This window comes from Struthio camelus, chromosome 10 (assembly GCF_040807025.1).
Source record: "Struthio camelus isolate bStrCam1 chromosome 10, bStrCam1.hap1, whole genome shotgun sequence".
Classification (NCBI taxonomy): domain Eukaryota; kingdom Metazoa; phylum Chordata; class Aves; order Struthioniformes; family Struthionidae; genus Struthio; species Struthio camelus.
Genome location: NC_090951.1, coordinates 21,780,600 through 21,795,471, shown reverse-complemented (window position 1 = coordinate 21,795,471; position 14,872 = coordinate 21,780,600). Strand labels below are relative to the sequence as shown.

At 45.6% G+C, this 14,872-nt stretch overlaps 1 long non-coding RNA gene across 2 annotated transcripts in view; it reads left to right on the top strand.

Moving 5' to 3' along the window:
• The window catches only part of LOC104146286 (uncharacterized), a 39,916-nt gene that overhangs the window by 1,549 nt on the left and 23,495 nt on the right, over positions 1-14,872 (top strand). The window contains exons 2-5 of one of the 2 annotated variants that reach the window (XR_011143108.1): positions 4,965-5,151; positions 8,151-8,301; positions 9,564-9,815; positions 10,708-13,875. This is a non-coding gene — a long non-coding RNA (uncharacterized lncRNA). Of the gene's footprint in view, positions 1-4,964; positions 5,152-8,150; positions 8,302-9,563; positions 13,876-14,872 lie in introns of both variants that reach the window. The other variant, XR_011143107.1, reaches the window with a different exon arrangement.

Here is a 14,872-nt window from a genome sequence, read left to right as displayed (position 1 = left end):
TGCCCTGGCTCTGCCCAGGTAGTACAGAGATCAGAGGGGCTGGGAGACGTGTGGTTGGATTCATGACACAGCAGTGCATTTTAATAGGCCTTGGGTCGCCCATGGGGCCGGGGCTGCAGTACCGCAGCCCCAGGCGGTGGAGACGCCCCGTTCCCTTGCTGCCCCGCGGGTCCTCCGCGCCGCCGGCCCCTGTGCGCTGGGCTCGCACCTCCGGCGTGCGAGATCTGTGAGGAGCCCTTCTGAAGCGGTCTGATCAGTTAAATTGTTTTGATCAACACTTGTAATACAAATTGTTTACGTGCTTGAGGGAAGCCATCAAGTTTCGCCACCATTGTGGATATGTTTTCCATCAGTCTGATTAACAGGTGGGTTTTTTTTTTTCTTTCTGTGCTGCAGTGCAATCAAAGATTCCTTCTCACCAGATAACCTGCCTTGTTTTCATAACCATTCCACTACATCTAGCAATTATTTAGGAATTCTAGCAAGTTAAAATCCTGCAATTTTCCTGTCTGGTTTTACCATTTCCTAAGGAGGGAAATGGGGAACAGAAAATGTCAATGGGGAAAATTTCTTTAAAATGCTTTTCCAGCACATAGACAAGTCATGATATATTCAGCTTCAATCCATAACATTGATTGATATGTGACAGTCTGACTATAAAAAAATTAGAAAGAAAAGAATGGAGTGTTGAGGACAGCAAGCTAAAAGCCATCAAACATACAGATGAGCAAACTAAGGGACTATTGCCTGATATGAAGAAAGCACCCCCCCCACACACACACATAATAAACAAGAAGTCTGCAAAGGAAGGGCTGATTGTTAGGAAATAGCATGTGAATGGGAAGGTTTGCCCTTGAAATCCACTCCTACCCCCCCCCCCTTAAGAAGAAAGGATACAACAGGCTTAATACCAGCATTACTCTGTTTAGTGAACAGGCCTTCAGGAAATCCCAGGTCCAGACTTCCCCCGGGCTGTCTCACAGCGAGCGGCTCGGGGAAGGGAGTGGTTTGCCATTTCTTATTTTGGGTGGTAGAGATTGTACGCTCACGCACTGTTGATCTTCCAGTTCGGGCCTTGGCCCACTGCCTCTTCTGAGCTCTTCTTACATCCTGCTGTCTTGAGCTGTGCTACTGCTATATCTACAGACCCTTCCTTTAGGGCTAGCAATACCATTTCTAATAGCACTTCCAGTATGTTAAGCACAGCTTCCCTGACACTTTCCTTCCAGGCAAACATCATCATGTCCTCCCAGCACTGCTTCCCATCACACTTTCCTTCCAGAATCTTTTTTTTTTTTTTTTCATTTTCCCTCCCCTGAAAGGAAGGGAAAAAAATATGGCATGTGGTTAAAGGGGTAAAAAAAGAGATAGAAGGTAGAAATGGGGAAAAAAGAGGGCAAAAGGTAACTCATAAATAATGTCAGTGCATTCAGGGAGCAATAGTATTTACTGCTCATTTGTGAGCTAATAGGTGCTGTATATCTGAATTTTGGGTAATTTATATCTGGAAGCTCGTGGGAATGAGATGACAAGTACGTACATGGAAAAGCAAATCTACCACATGTCTTTGGTTGGGAGTAAATGGAGACGTGACTGATTGCAGAGCAGTTCCTGCTCTTTCATACCCATGCAAATCCCTTGTGTAAAATCAATGGGATCAGAATTTCAATTGGTAAGTTTCATTTTGACGGTACTAGCCAGAGGGATTTATGAAAATTGCAGTTAAAAAAAAAGCACAAACAAAAAATCGAGACGCAGCGTCCTCATGAGATGGCTACGTTTTACTTGCCAACTTCTCCACCAATTTGCCAGCATAGGAGTCGTATTGGGATATTCCCCGAAGATTTCACTAAGAGAATTTGTCTTTCGTATCAGCCTCTGGCTACTCGTTATCTGGCAAATTTGTAGCCCGTGCCTCCTGCCACGGAGAAAATGATTTCACTTCTGCGTGACTAGTGGGGGGGTCCACACTAGGCCTTTTCTCCCATGTGCAGTCCCAATCGCTATGTAAGCGTCTGCTAATCTCTTTCTTAAGGGACAACCCAAAATGGGCAGATCTTCTCCTTGGTGTCTCTGCTCTCAGATTCAGGGGAGCAGCTGTGAAAGTGAGCCGTTTCTGAGCCAAGTTTTACAGGTTTTATGTCACTGCTAATTGAGTGGTGGTGATGGGAAAGTTTCATTTGAATTTTTCTTAGAAGGAAATTTCATTTTTTTACAAATTGTGTTTTCATGGCAGATGGATTTCAAGAACCTGAAAAACAGCCTGCCTCTCCTACTAAGCAATGAAAAAATGTAGCAGTCTACTTGGCCTTTGAGGTTAATACGTTGGGTTTTGTGGCTGAAAATAATGTTTCCAGGGACTGGCGGGATTTCTTTTTTAATGAAAAGTAGTTGGTTTCATTAACAACTTCAGAGAAAATTGTCTTATTTTCTTAAATATGCAAGATATTTTTCATGACAGGTAGTTGGGGGGGGACGACTTTTTTCTGGCCGATCCTGCAGTTAAACTATATCACTCAAAGTACACGAAGGACAGTGCTTGTTTCTGCTTGGACTATTATCTTTACAAGCATAAGAACAAACAGCATATTTTAAACGAAAACCCTCATTCTCCTGTATTTGTAATCTGTGCTTTAGCAAGAACAGTCTCCTCTTCACAATCTGCTTTCAACCATTCTGCTAGGAAAAAATAATTAGATAATCATTTCTTTAAGAAGTGAAGGTTGGGATAACGTTAACAGAATTGATGGATGCGTTTGAAACGTTTAGTGCCAAAGTAAAGTTACTAGGTATATTGTCATCTTATGATCTCCGGGGTGTGGTGTTCCTATGGGTGATGAGATATCTCTCATAATTCTCCTGGCTGTGTCCAAATGGTGGGAGAGATGTGCTCTAAAGCACACCTCACCGTCCCAAGTTCCAGACTACCAGCTCAGGGATTTGTAGAGTGCTCTGACTTCCTTCTAACGTAGACAGCTTGTTTTCTTTCTAAGGGAAACATAGCAGACAGTGTGATGCGGGGGAAGACAAGGAGTTTATTGAGACCCAGGACTTAGGAAGCCCTTCTAGGTCTCACAGTCTGGACAAGTCCTTGGGGAGCAGTTGCAAACCCCTGCCACAGATCCTGGCCGTGAAGGCAGCGTGTGTTTTCGGGATTTAGCCAGCACATGCCTCCCAGCTTGCCAGGAGGTAGTAAAACTGGCTGGGAGAACTATCCTCAGTAAAAACGAATTGAGTATCTTTGGCTTAAACTCCCACAGCTACCACAACGCTCCCACCACCAGAAATGAAGTTGCAATAATATTGGGAGGGAGCATCATGCTGGATCCCGTCCCTGGAATTAGTTGCTATTGTTGGTTCGGCATAGCCTCTGTGAACTGGTGGGTGGTGTGAAGAGGGAGAGGGTTAAATCCAGGATACGATGACCATAGGAGGCAAGCTACAATCCTTTTCAACTTGTCTTTCCCCTCCTGCTTCAGGATTGTTCTCTACGATCTGCCATCTTATACTTCTTCAGTAAGGTTTTAATGCACGTTAATGGAACTGCCACCAATCCCATGGAGAGACAGCAATGCATTCTAGCAGATCTCACCATTAGGAAGTTTCCCTTGGATAGTCAGCCTAATTTTTCATTCTTTAAATTGATGTCAATTACCCCCCAGCTAAACCTAGTTATACGGTGGAAGACAGGTTTAAAATACTGCATGATCTCACTAAATTGGAGAAATGGACTGAAATCAATACAATGAGAGGCAACAAGAATGCCCATAAAGGTTAAGTGGTTGATGGAGGCAGGATTAATGAAATGCACAGATACTAGGTCAAATTGCAAATACCCTTACTTCATGCTTACTCCGTACCACACAAATATGTTCTACTTAGGCAAACCAGGTGAGGAGGCACCTCAGGATTTGGCTAGTGACGCAGAAAGTGCAGACCAATATTAAAGAAAGAGACGGGATGGGATGGAGGTAACATGTGGAAAGTTGGACTCAGAACAGGAATGAGCTATTAATACAAGAAAGACAAATGATGTCCGCATAAGAATATGACCTGTAAAATGCCTACAGTCAAGAAGGTAGACAAATCCACAATCTAATCAGGTTTAGAAAGATGCTGAAAAGCCTTTGTTTGTTGTTAGTTTTTCAAGCCTAACCAAATGGACAATGATAACTACTCTCCCTTTACATCTACCCCACACCCCAATAAAATAAAAATAAATTCTAGTCCACACTTACTAACACCCTGTAGTCCAAATGGAAGAAACTCCATGAAACTGGGCATAGCTGTAGCTACCACCGGTTGTCTTCCTATTGGGGGTACTGATACACAAAGCAGTCTTCCGGCTGAGGGAGGAGAACAAAGCAACTGGGGTATGTTCAGAGGAAAGTAACACATGTTACTAGCAGATAGTACTAGCGGATAGCAGATCTGTTGCGGAAGCTGATGAGAGTTGCATGTACCTGGGCTGGGGGAGCCCTTGGAGGAGATGAAGGGTCTGTCCACCAGGCCCTTGACACCGCAGTGGAATTTGCTAAGTGCTGTGGCTCACACCACCGATTTCCCAAGGACCAGAATCAGTTTCTGCAGAATTAAGCTTTTCATATAAAATTGAAAGTTTCTGCTACTTCTTATTGTGGAAAGAAAATTCAGGTGTGGCCTGAGATCTGGCATTAGCTAAGTCTACAGAAAGCCCCCAGTTACAGAGTCTCAAAGTGAGAAAGAACTTGTCAATAACCCTTAATGAGGTGTGAACTTCTCTCCTTTTTCTGCAGTGACTATTAACTCCCAACCCTAAGAAAAGTTTTCTGAGTCAGTGTTTTCCTTTTTCTAGTAATTTAGGGACACATAGCAGATAAAGAGAAAAGCTTGGAAGCCAAAAAAAAAAAAAAAAGAAAAATCAGAAGCTGAATAATTGACTGTTTTACTGCTGATCACTGGGTTATTTTCATTGTTGGGGACAGGTTTACATAAAGCTGCACTATTTTCTGCTCCTTCATCCGATCCAATTCCTGCTTGTATGATGCCATGGAGAGGATAAGAACTAAGCATCCTTTGTGATCAAAGCGTTCGTGCTGCGGTGGTGATATGAGAACCTAAATGGGACAGAACTAGAAGTGGAAAGAAGCCTATTTCCATCGACATTCTGCGGTAAGAAATGTATAATAACACGAATGATTCAGCAAGTGAACTGGTAACCTTGAAAAGCAGTGACGCTGAAGCTATACGATGTGGTTCTTAAGGCCGCGGTGAGAGAGTGCCAGGAATGAGACAGTGTAGCTGGCCTTGTCTTGGGACGTAAGGTGGACAAAGGCCATATTGGTCCTATGCCATTCCTATTTCCTTGATATCAAGGATGGTGATTTATTAGGAATGAAAAAAAAAAAAGCCATGATCCAGGAAGGCTGGTTAGAGGCGTAGTCATGAGTTCTCTGTGTGGAAAAATCAGTCTTTGCTTGGGCTTGATGAAACCAAGTTTAACCTTCTGTATTAAACATTCAAGTTCAAACATGCAACTGATTGCAAGAAGTGTCATTTCATTCAGCTACTGTCATCAGATGCAAGATCTGGGCATACAGTTTAAGCAGCTCCATTTACAGCACTTCAGGAACATTCCTGTTTTTATATAAATGCTATCCAGAAACCTTGCAGCTCTCATTCACACAAGTAGTCCTGATGAGTGATCTTGCTGAGGAATACTAATTTAGTCCCTAAAAATATGAATGTATACTTACTTTACAGCTGACAGAAACTCACTCCAAGTACAATTATACCTTCAGTTAAATTCAGTTCCTACCGTTTTCCCCCACAAAAACCTTTCTGTATATTTTGTGTGGAATCATCACATTGTTCTTCTATTAGAAATATATATATAAGCATCTGCTTTTCCAAGTTGTATTTCAGTGTCATGCAATGCTTCCTGATTGTAAGTACTGATGCGATTCACGAAGGCTAGCTTTAGCTGACTGAGGCTATAATCAATGTGGAAAAAGAGAGGTGCTCCTCCAGCAGAGGATGAATAATGGGAATCATCTCTCACCTTTGATTGTGAAGAGAGCCTATAGAAACTGCCTGTCCTTGGCTAAAGTTAGTGTTCATGAGCATCCCTCACAATGCTGTAAACCAAGGACTTGCTTTGACTGGAAGGGAATGGAGGAGAACAAATTATACACATGCTAAACAGGCAGCGTTATTCTGAGAAGGTCATATTGGGGGAAACTTCATCTCAATCGAGAATGAAACAGTGCCCCAAGCAAGCACTGTTTTTGGAGTATCAATGCAAAGAGTTTACCTCAAAATATTGGTTGGATGCTAAAACTGATCCAAGCTCACAAAACAGTTAGAAAAATTTGTGGAAAAAAAGTCCATCAAGGGTTATTAAATACACAAAGATCCTGCCTCTGGCTTGAGATGTCCCCACTTCACAGGCTGGAGCTGCGAGTTCGAAGGGAAAGGGTTGCTGTATGCATGCCTTGCTCGTACACTCTCCTGCCCGCAGCCTCCGGGCTAGGCAGACCATCAGTCTGGCCCGGCACAGCCATTCTTGCGTACAGAGTTTGACAATGTCTAGAAAAAGCTGTAAAACCTACCAGGAGGAGTCCATCTCACTGGCTGAGTGCAGCTGGCAGCCTCTTCGCCAAAGTCAGCAGTGAAATGCCCCTTGATTTCAGTGGTGGCAGACACTTAGTGTCTGGCCACCTCAAGAAGGTTCTCTATTAGTGACTTAAGAGGTGGAAAAATGCATAATTATAACATGGCCACAGGCTGCTGAAGCAATCCAGCTTATTCAAGATATATTTGACTGCTGTCTGGACTAGAAGATCCCAGCTTTGGTTGAAAATGTTTGTTCTGTGGCTGAAGCGTTTTACAAATGCGCTACAAGAATTCCTTGATCTCCCTACAGAGCTCCTGAGTCCAGGATCTTTTGATGACTAGGTGGGATCTCTGGCAGCCTGCCTAGGTAGTTCACATGAGTATTAAGCTGGCCACCCCTTTCTCTCTCCCTCCCTGAAATTTTCTTGGAATCTCATGTTCTTTTCTTCCTCTCCTAAGCTGTTGGGGAAAACTACACCGAGTTATTAAGCATCTGCTCTATTCCATTTTTCGGCAAGGCCAACAGCTCACAGGAGAGAAGATGCATCCATTAATTGCACCATTAGGCACCTTCTTACACCTTTTTTGGTGAATGAACGTCCTTGTTGGTTGCTGGGTGACGTCAGCACTGACAGTGATATGAACACAGTGAGCTTGTGTAGCTGGACTGGTCCAGGGAGAGGCTAGCAGAGCATAAATCTGTGGCTAGTCTCTCTCTGTCCTTGTATGAACTTCAGTCTTATCTCTCATTCTTGGCTCCTGACCTCTACTGAGCCACAGGGAAATTGTAATGTGTCTTCCTATGAAATAAAAGACAAGAAAGAGAACCTAACAGAGCATGTATAAGGTTAAATTAGCAGACACGACAGCTGTGGATTCATTTGGAGGTCTATCTAACCTGGCTTGAAATGATCCTCAGTAATTCTCTCTGCTCCTGACTTTTCTTTCCTCTGTTTACTGTACTGGCTCCTGGGGGAGTCCCCACGCTGGGATGGTGCCATGACTGCCCCTTCTCCATGGGAGGAGAGGTGGAACGGGGAGCACAGTTCTGGCCAGGGCCTTAAGCTGTAAGTTACTGCTAGGAGGGTCGCGATGAGAAGCCCAAATCCTGGGTGCCACCTCGAAAAAGGCTCCTGAAATCCTGTTTCAATGCTACAGAGAAATACCTACTAGGTCCTGAAAGAAGGATTTGCTAAAGATGCAATAATACAAGTACATTACTGGAAAGAGCAGAGCAGGTCACTGAATTCTTAAATGTAGGACATGTGGGTCCCTATTGGCTCCCTCAAAAAATCCTTTTGGTTCCATTAGATTCGCAGGAAGGATGGAGTGTCTCCTAATAACATTTGTGATTGTATGGGGCAGATGAAGTCTAACAAAATTCATTACTTTATAGAGATTACGGCAAAAAAACAATCTGAAGACAATCTTAACCTGTGCAAATCTTGCATGTCTTAAATCCTTCTCCAGATCATGTTTCACATTTCCTCTTTTCCTCCTGCTATGCTTTTTCTTCAGTTGTTTCCTTCTCTCCTAACTGCCCTTCCTCATTTCAGCCCACACTGCCATTTCCAGATCTGCTTCCAGGTTCAAATTCCTGCTCCTCTTTAGAGAGCATGAGGGAAAAATTCTCAGGCTTGAGTGTGAAACCTGCCCAGCTGGTCGTATCCTTCTCTCGGCAAAGCTGAGACAGGCCACAACTCACAGGTAAAAAACCTCCACTGGGAGTTATTGTTTCATCTGTCGTTACACAGTGACACAGGGTGCTGCAGCTGGCTGTTAAGCAGGAACCCTCCTATAGGTGTACGTCCTTGCTACTTAGCAAGCTTTTATCTTCTGAATACCTTTAAACCTACCCTTCAGCCTGAGCTTGCCTGCTTCAAGGTGAAACTCGGCACTCGTTGTCAGTGATGCCAAGGCAAGATGACGGCAGCCTGCAGGTGCCGGTGCCCCACTCCCGTGCTTGCTTTCTGCGCTGCTGGGAAGTCATCTGAGCAGAGTTAGACACGGGTTATTTGCACAAGGCTCGGTGTTGCAGGAATCACATTCACCTGACTTCAGGGCAGCTTGAAGCATGGCAAATCCTGGTGGAGGGGACACATCCCCCTACCCGTGTTCGAATGGGAAATTCCAGGGAGACCCTTCAAATGTCATTTATCCTGGCAATATTGCCGCACTCTGGCAGGGTCACATCCTGAAAAGTGGCAGCTCCTGGGAGACGATTTCTCCTTGGGGCTGGGACTAGGCTGCTTATCGAATCCGCTCTGTCACTCGAAGCAGCACCATGCTTTTCCCGAGAATTCTGTCCTCTGGGACAACTTGGTGTGATGATATCAGGAGCTGCCGATATCAGGAACTTTGTAGCACACTGAAGATTGTGTTCTTGCGGATGTGACAGTTCAGGAAGGCTTAGTAGGATTTGCTTTACAAGCCCTAGTTGCCCTTGCCAGAAAATTTGCCCTGCTGAGGTCCCTGTAGAGACAGCACTGGGTAGGCAGCATGTTAAGAGCAGAGCTGGTTCTTATGGGCAGAGAGCAACGGAGGCAGCTCCCGTCTGGCTAGGGCCTTTGCTGATGCAAATAATTTTGCTCTTTCCCAGGGCAAGGGGTTTACCTGGCTTTGTTGAGAGAAGGAACGCGAAGGGGTAGCAGTTAGCTGAAACTCCCACTCAGCCACCTAGTACATTGCTTCTCTTGCAGAATATTTAGCTTTCAGGCCATGGAGACTGCATCAAGCATCATCAGCCAATGTAGAACGTTTTTGAAGTTTCAATTGCTGCTTCCTTGCCTGAGACGGAGCTATCATTTGTATTGCTTTGGTTGCTTAGGCAGGGAAAGGGAAAGATGAACAAATCAGTACAGCCCTCTTGAATTAGGATTGATTTTCATGAATTCTTCTTCTTGATTTTGAAACACAATTGTTTCTAAAACATTTAATTGATTCAGTTTTTTCTTCTTCTTTCTTTTCAGCAACATTTGTCCTCAGCCAGTTGCCACTGCTGGGAGAAAAAAAAAGAAAAAAGAACAAGAAAATAAGCTCTGTGTGAGATCAAGATTTCAATGCATTGCACACCAAAACATTTGTTGCTATTTACTTTTAAAAGTGCCCTTCTGAGGCAGCACGGCTAGAGCTGCCATCTGTTCAGGGTTACGCTCTGGAACTCCTGGTTTCCCTGCAAACCTCCTGCCTCGTGCGCTGCTCCGTCTGCACGGAAAAGAGAGGTAGCAGGGGATAATGGGCTGGCTTTAGAGGAAATATAACTTTACAGCTGGATCTGAAATTCTGGCCTGGTTGTCAGGGAACCACGGATATGAGAGGTGTAAAAAGATTCTTGATAGTGAAGCTGACTCTACAGCGCTTTTTCTAAGATGCCCTGGGTTGTTACATGGTGGTTAAAACAGGAAAGAGTCAAGGCAGGAGTATTGCTAGTCATCTCCTCACTTTATGAAGGCAACAGAGTAATTTGGCCCACTACCTTTCAGTGCAGTAAAGCCCCCATAAGTTTGTCACCCCTACATTTTTCCTGCCTTTTCCTGAGCAGGATCCCTCCAGGGATTCTGGAGGGCGATAAGGAGAGAGAAGTCTTTGGTTTTTTGAAGTCAGAGTGGAACCAGTTTAATAATATGTAGTAGAGGGTAAAAGGGTATGGAAAGAATTCATCTCATCGCTTCCTCTCCCTCATGGCTGGATGGGCTCTCCCTGCCCTTCCTGGCAGACAGGTTTTACAGACCCCATGCTCCCATTAGCCTGATGCGATCAGATTGCCTTCCTGAGAGATAGCAGGGATCCTTTCCCACCGTGGCAGGAATGGGCAGCAAGAGAGCACTGGGCTCCTTAGTTCCCAGATGTGTGCCGTGTCACCTCAGAAAGCCTCTGAGTCGCTGGGACCTCCTGGGGCTTCCTCACCTGCAAGAAGCAATGGGGATTCAGATCTTTTTAGAGCACAGGTAGAAAACCCCCAGACCTGCAATCCCCGAAGCAGCAGGAGTGTAAACGCAGCCTCAAGCCTGTTGCTCGGTCAGATGTGCTGCGTCCTTCAAGGCTAGAGATTCCTGAGACAGCAAGGATCATATTTCATTGCGGGATGGTTTTCTTCTCTCTCCTCCAAAATAGGTTTGTGCAAAAGGTCTAAATGAAGTCTCTGGGCTCCCATTTGGCAAGGAAGAGGATCACCTCCTGTTGCCAGAGGTATACTAAACACACGCTTTTCACTGCTCCAAGTGGCTGGGCGGAGCTGGAGAGCCTTGGTGACCAGCCACAAACCTGTTGGAGGTGCTGGCTCTGCGCAGAGCATTTGCATCCCTCCTTGGATCTGCCTTAGGCTCTGAAGGCAAGAGAGGCTAATTATGAACATGGCAGTCATCACCTTTTCAGCTCTGACTCTCATCTAGGGATTTCTCTTGTCTCCTTAGCCCATCCTGGCTCCAGCATTATGACCTGACAAACGGTTAAGCCATGCAGCAGCTCTGCAAGCCTGTAGGTGGGTCTTTATTTACCGGCTTTACAAATCAACAACCTGACTTGTGCAGAGAGAATAAAGCCTGGAGCCAGCCCTCACAGCAGGCTCCAACAGATGGATGTTACCTTGAGCATGTGTCAGGGAACCTGAGAGCAGATTACTGCCTGGTTCAAAGGGCCCTGATTTTTCCAAAGCGGTCTTCTGAGGCCAGATTTATAAATTTGCTCAGAGACATTAAGAAAAGCAGTATTTTTTACATGTGTTCAGCAAACAAGAGCTCTTGTTGTGCCATTGCAGTGCGGATGTAGAAAATTTGCTTCTTTGGGCCTAATCTGGGGAGCTTTTGCACATTTTTGGACATTTGGGCTTGGTGACCTAGGGAAGCTCTGAGTAATGCCAAATGCAGTACTGCGGGGTGCTCTGCGTCCCCAGGATGTGCTTTGGGTCCCCAACACACTTCCAGTATGGAGGGTAAATGGATCTGCTTTTCTAGATAGCCTCTTAGCTGGCTTGGTAAATACAGCTAGAAATAAGACTTATATGATTCTTATCTATATCCTTACACTTCCACTCCACAGAAATTATTTGCGTAGTTAGCAAAGGGCTGAGCCAAGTACATGTCCATTAAAGTCTTAATGGCACCATCACCGTTTATAGCTGTGCTGCCACTTGGGGATCTGTTTACGGTGCGGATAACCCAGGCCTTGCAGTTTTCCATCCCTCTTGGAGCAGCCTGGTGGGCCTAAGCACGCTCAGCTCCAGGACCTGGTGTTCAGCAGCAAGTCCAGGAGAGAGGTTTTGATTCCGGATGCTGGGGCACAGAGAAATCAGTGTCCTCCTCCTGCTTGGTTCCTCGACTTTCAGTGGTAGGGAGCTGCTCTACATTTGGTGTGTGTGGTACAGCTGCTGCGCTGGAGCTGTTGTGATGGGCTCATCCAGCTATTTCACTTCATCCACACACCAGATTTTTGTCGGTGTATCACTAATCACTTTATATGAGCATGATGGAAGCATATGCAAGGTTGTGCATATAGAGATTTTTGCACCCGTTTAACCAGGTTGGCTCAGAAATGAATTTCTGTTAACCCAGTGCAGGATCTGTGAGAAAATGGGAGTGGGGAGGAAGTAATTCGCTCTTCTAGTGGCAAAGGCGGCTATGCTGCAAGGTGCAATAATTTGGCAGATCTATCCTGGAACAAAAATGCCTATTAGAACTTCTCTCCTCTTTGAGGAAGAAAATTTTTTCCCTGTGTGTGTGGATGTCGATAAGATCTGGATTGAATGTGCCACGGTGCTCCTGCACATAATGCCACCAATAAAGCAGCTTGCTTGAATTCATCTTTGCAGCAGCATAATGTGCCTCTAGAGCCCAGAGCATCTTCTCCTTGAGTGTAGGGAGCTCTCTGCACTGAAACCTTGCCGGCATGCAGGAAGGGGCTGGGCACAGCACAGGGACTGAAAAAGGCTGAACAGTGTACTCGCATCAAATGGAGATGAAATAAATAATGAATTGATACCTCTTCTAGCATGAGTATTCAGTATTGCAGGCCCTCTTAATGGCTGCAAGGATGCTGGCTGTATGCAGAGTTTAAATTAAGAGCCACCTTGTCAGCAGTGGTCTGGGAAGGCACTGGCCAGTTTTTTCTCAGACTACTCACATCAGGCAGTGGAGCCAGTAGCAAACCGTGTCACAAGGAATGTGAAATAGTGGCAGCTTCCCAGTCCGTTCAGTTAGGGCTGGATTTCCCACCTCTTTTCCCTCCTTCCCCAAACCCACGTTACTGCTACTCCTTTTTGAGAATTAAAGTATGTCAGATTCTGGCTTCTGTCAGGTCGTGGCGTTGTCAAACCAGACTTGCTGGCGAGATGCTGTGCCGCGGCCCAGGAGAGTTTCAGGGAATCTGCTTTCTAAGGTTATGAAATCAAGGCTGAGATTTTAATAGAGAATTAATCTTTTCAAATTGCCCTTTAGCCTGTGCAGTTCTGACAAGCTCGGTATTAATATTTTAAGTGGATTTTATAAGCTCGCTAGAAAAAGCAGTGGTGGACGAGGGGGCAGAGATGGCCTTCCCCTTGCTGGGTAACAGCGCTCTTTAACCCTTTGGGCCCAGCACACGGGCACAGAGGGAGCGGGAATGGCTTGTTGCTGAAGACTAAGCTTATATTTTAGAGCTGCATGGGAAATGTGACACGAGCCTGGTCTTTCCTATGTCACGTTTGCACTGTCGGGCTGGGTCTGCACATCCGGAAAGGCCAGATGTGGTCCTGCCTTTCCAACGTGACTGCTCTCTTGAGCTCAAATCCAACAACTCCGTGGGCAGGGATCAAACACTTCATAAAAGAGCTGCGGTGCTGTTACTTACACTTGGTCTCTAATCAAAAGACACAAATCATGGACAGCTCTTGCTGACAGGACGCACAGGATGACGAATCTCTTCCTATTTACTGCTGGCAAGGCGCAGGAGGTGTTTTTGATTTTTGGATGTGCAATTGTGTTCCTTAGTTGTCAGGCTGTGTTTAATTATTTAATTAGTCATGCAAATTTAGCCTGAATTTTTGTACATCTAAATCATTACTCCAGCAATTAAAACGCTGCTTTGATTAGCTCTCTTTACAGAGTGTGGTGCAGCAAAGCCTTCTCGGCTTTCCTTTGACAATGCAGCGGGTGGATGGGGCGGTCGGTGAAGTGACAAAGTGGCTTCGTTTTCGGGCTCGCTGCAGAAGCACCAAAGATACAGAGAGATGAGTTTCCATTCTGGCAATGGAAGACCCCACAGAAATTTCTTCACGTTGGTGATTTACCAACGCTTGGGAATCTGAAGGTAACAAGCAATAGCTGCTTTCTCTGGGAGTAAAAAATTGCCTGAAGCACCACACTGAACCCATTCCTTACAACGTTACTGACGGCAGTGGGAGTAATAGGGAGTCCCACGCTGCTCGCACCACCGACCATAAAAATAAGCAGAAATCTTCCAGCTTCACCGCTCACATAGGCCCCTCTGCAGTCAACGCGGGCAGATTTTCAGGGGTGACAGCGAGCTTTTCTTCCTGAGCAAAATGGATTAGGGGGGAGCAGTAATAAGAGAGTTAGCGAGAACCTGGGGGAGAGAGAAGAGAGGGGAGGGATGTTTGCCAGAGATGAGGAGACCTGGGAAAGAAGAGAAGAGGAGGAAGGAGAATGGCTTCGGGATATGGTTTGTGCACAGGAGAGGTGAGAATGGAGTGACTGAGGAGGAATGGAGGAAGGAAAACAGAAAAGGGAGGGAGTATAGCTGGTGAAGGCAAAAAATGGGGAGGGGGGAAGGGAAAAGAATAAGGGTTTGTAAAGAGCAGGCAGCTGGAGGAACATGCGGAAAGAAGGAGAGGAAGAAGAAATGATGAAGGAGCAGCAGCAGGAAAAGGGCCGTCAAGGGTGCAATATTGCTGTGCTCAGCCGACAGGGCAGGGTTCGCTGCCCACCTGGAGTGGAAACGGGCTTGGGCCAGAGCAGAGCGGAGCCCCAGGCTCCCCCTCCTTGCATCCTGGCTAACGGTCTGCCTCTGGCTCTGCAAGCTGTACGGTCCCTGGGGCTGGGGGCAAGGCTGCACCGCGTTCTCTGGAAGGGGCTTACCTGTTATTTAATCCACACAGTTAAGAGGAGTCCTGAAAAGTCCAGCTTTCTGCTTTAGTTTTGTAGTGATGCTGGACTGGCCTAAAACCTGACAGATGTTTAATACCACACACAGATTGTTATAGTTGTTGCTATCGTTATTGATTATGGGCTTTCTGGGACAAAAAAAGCTCTTTTGTGTGCAAGACCCCCACTGACTCCAACAGCAT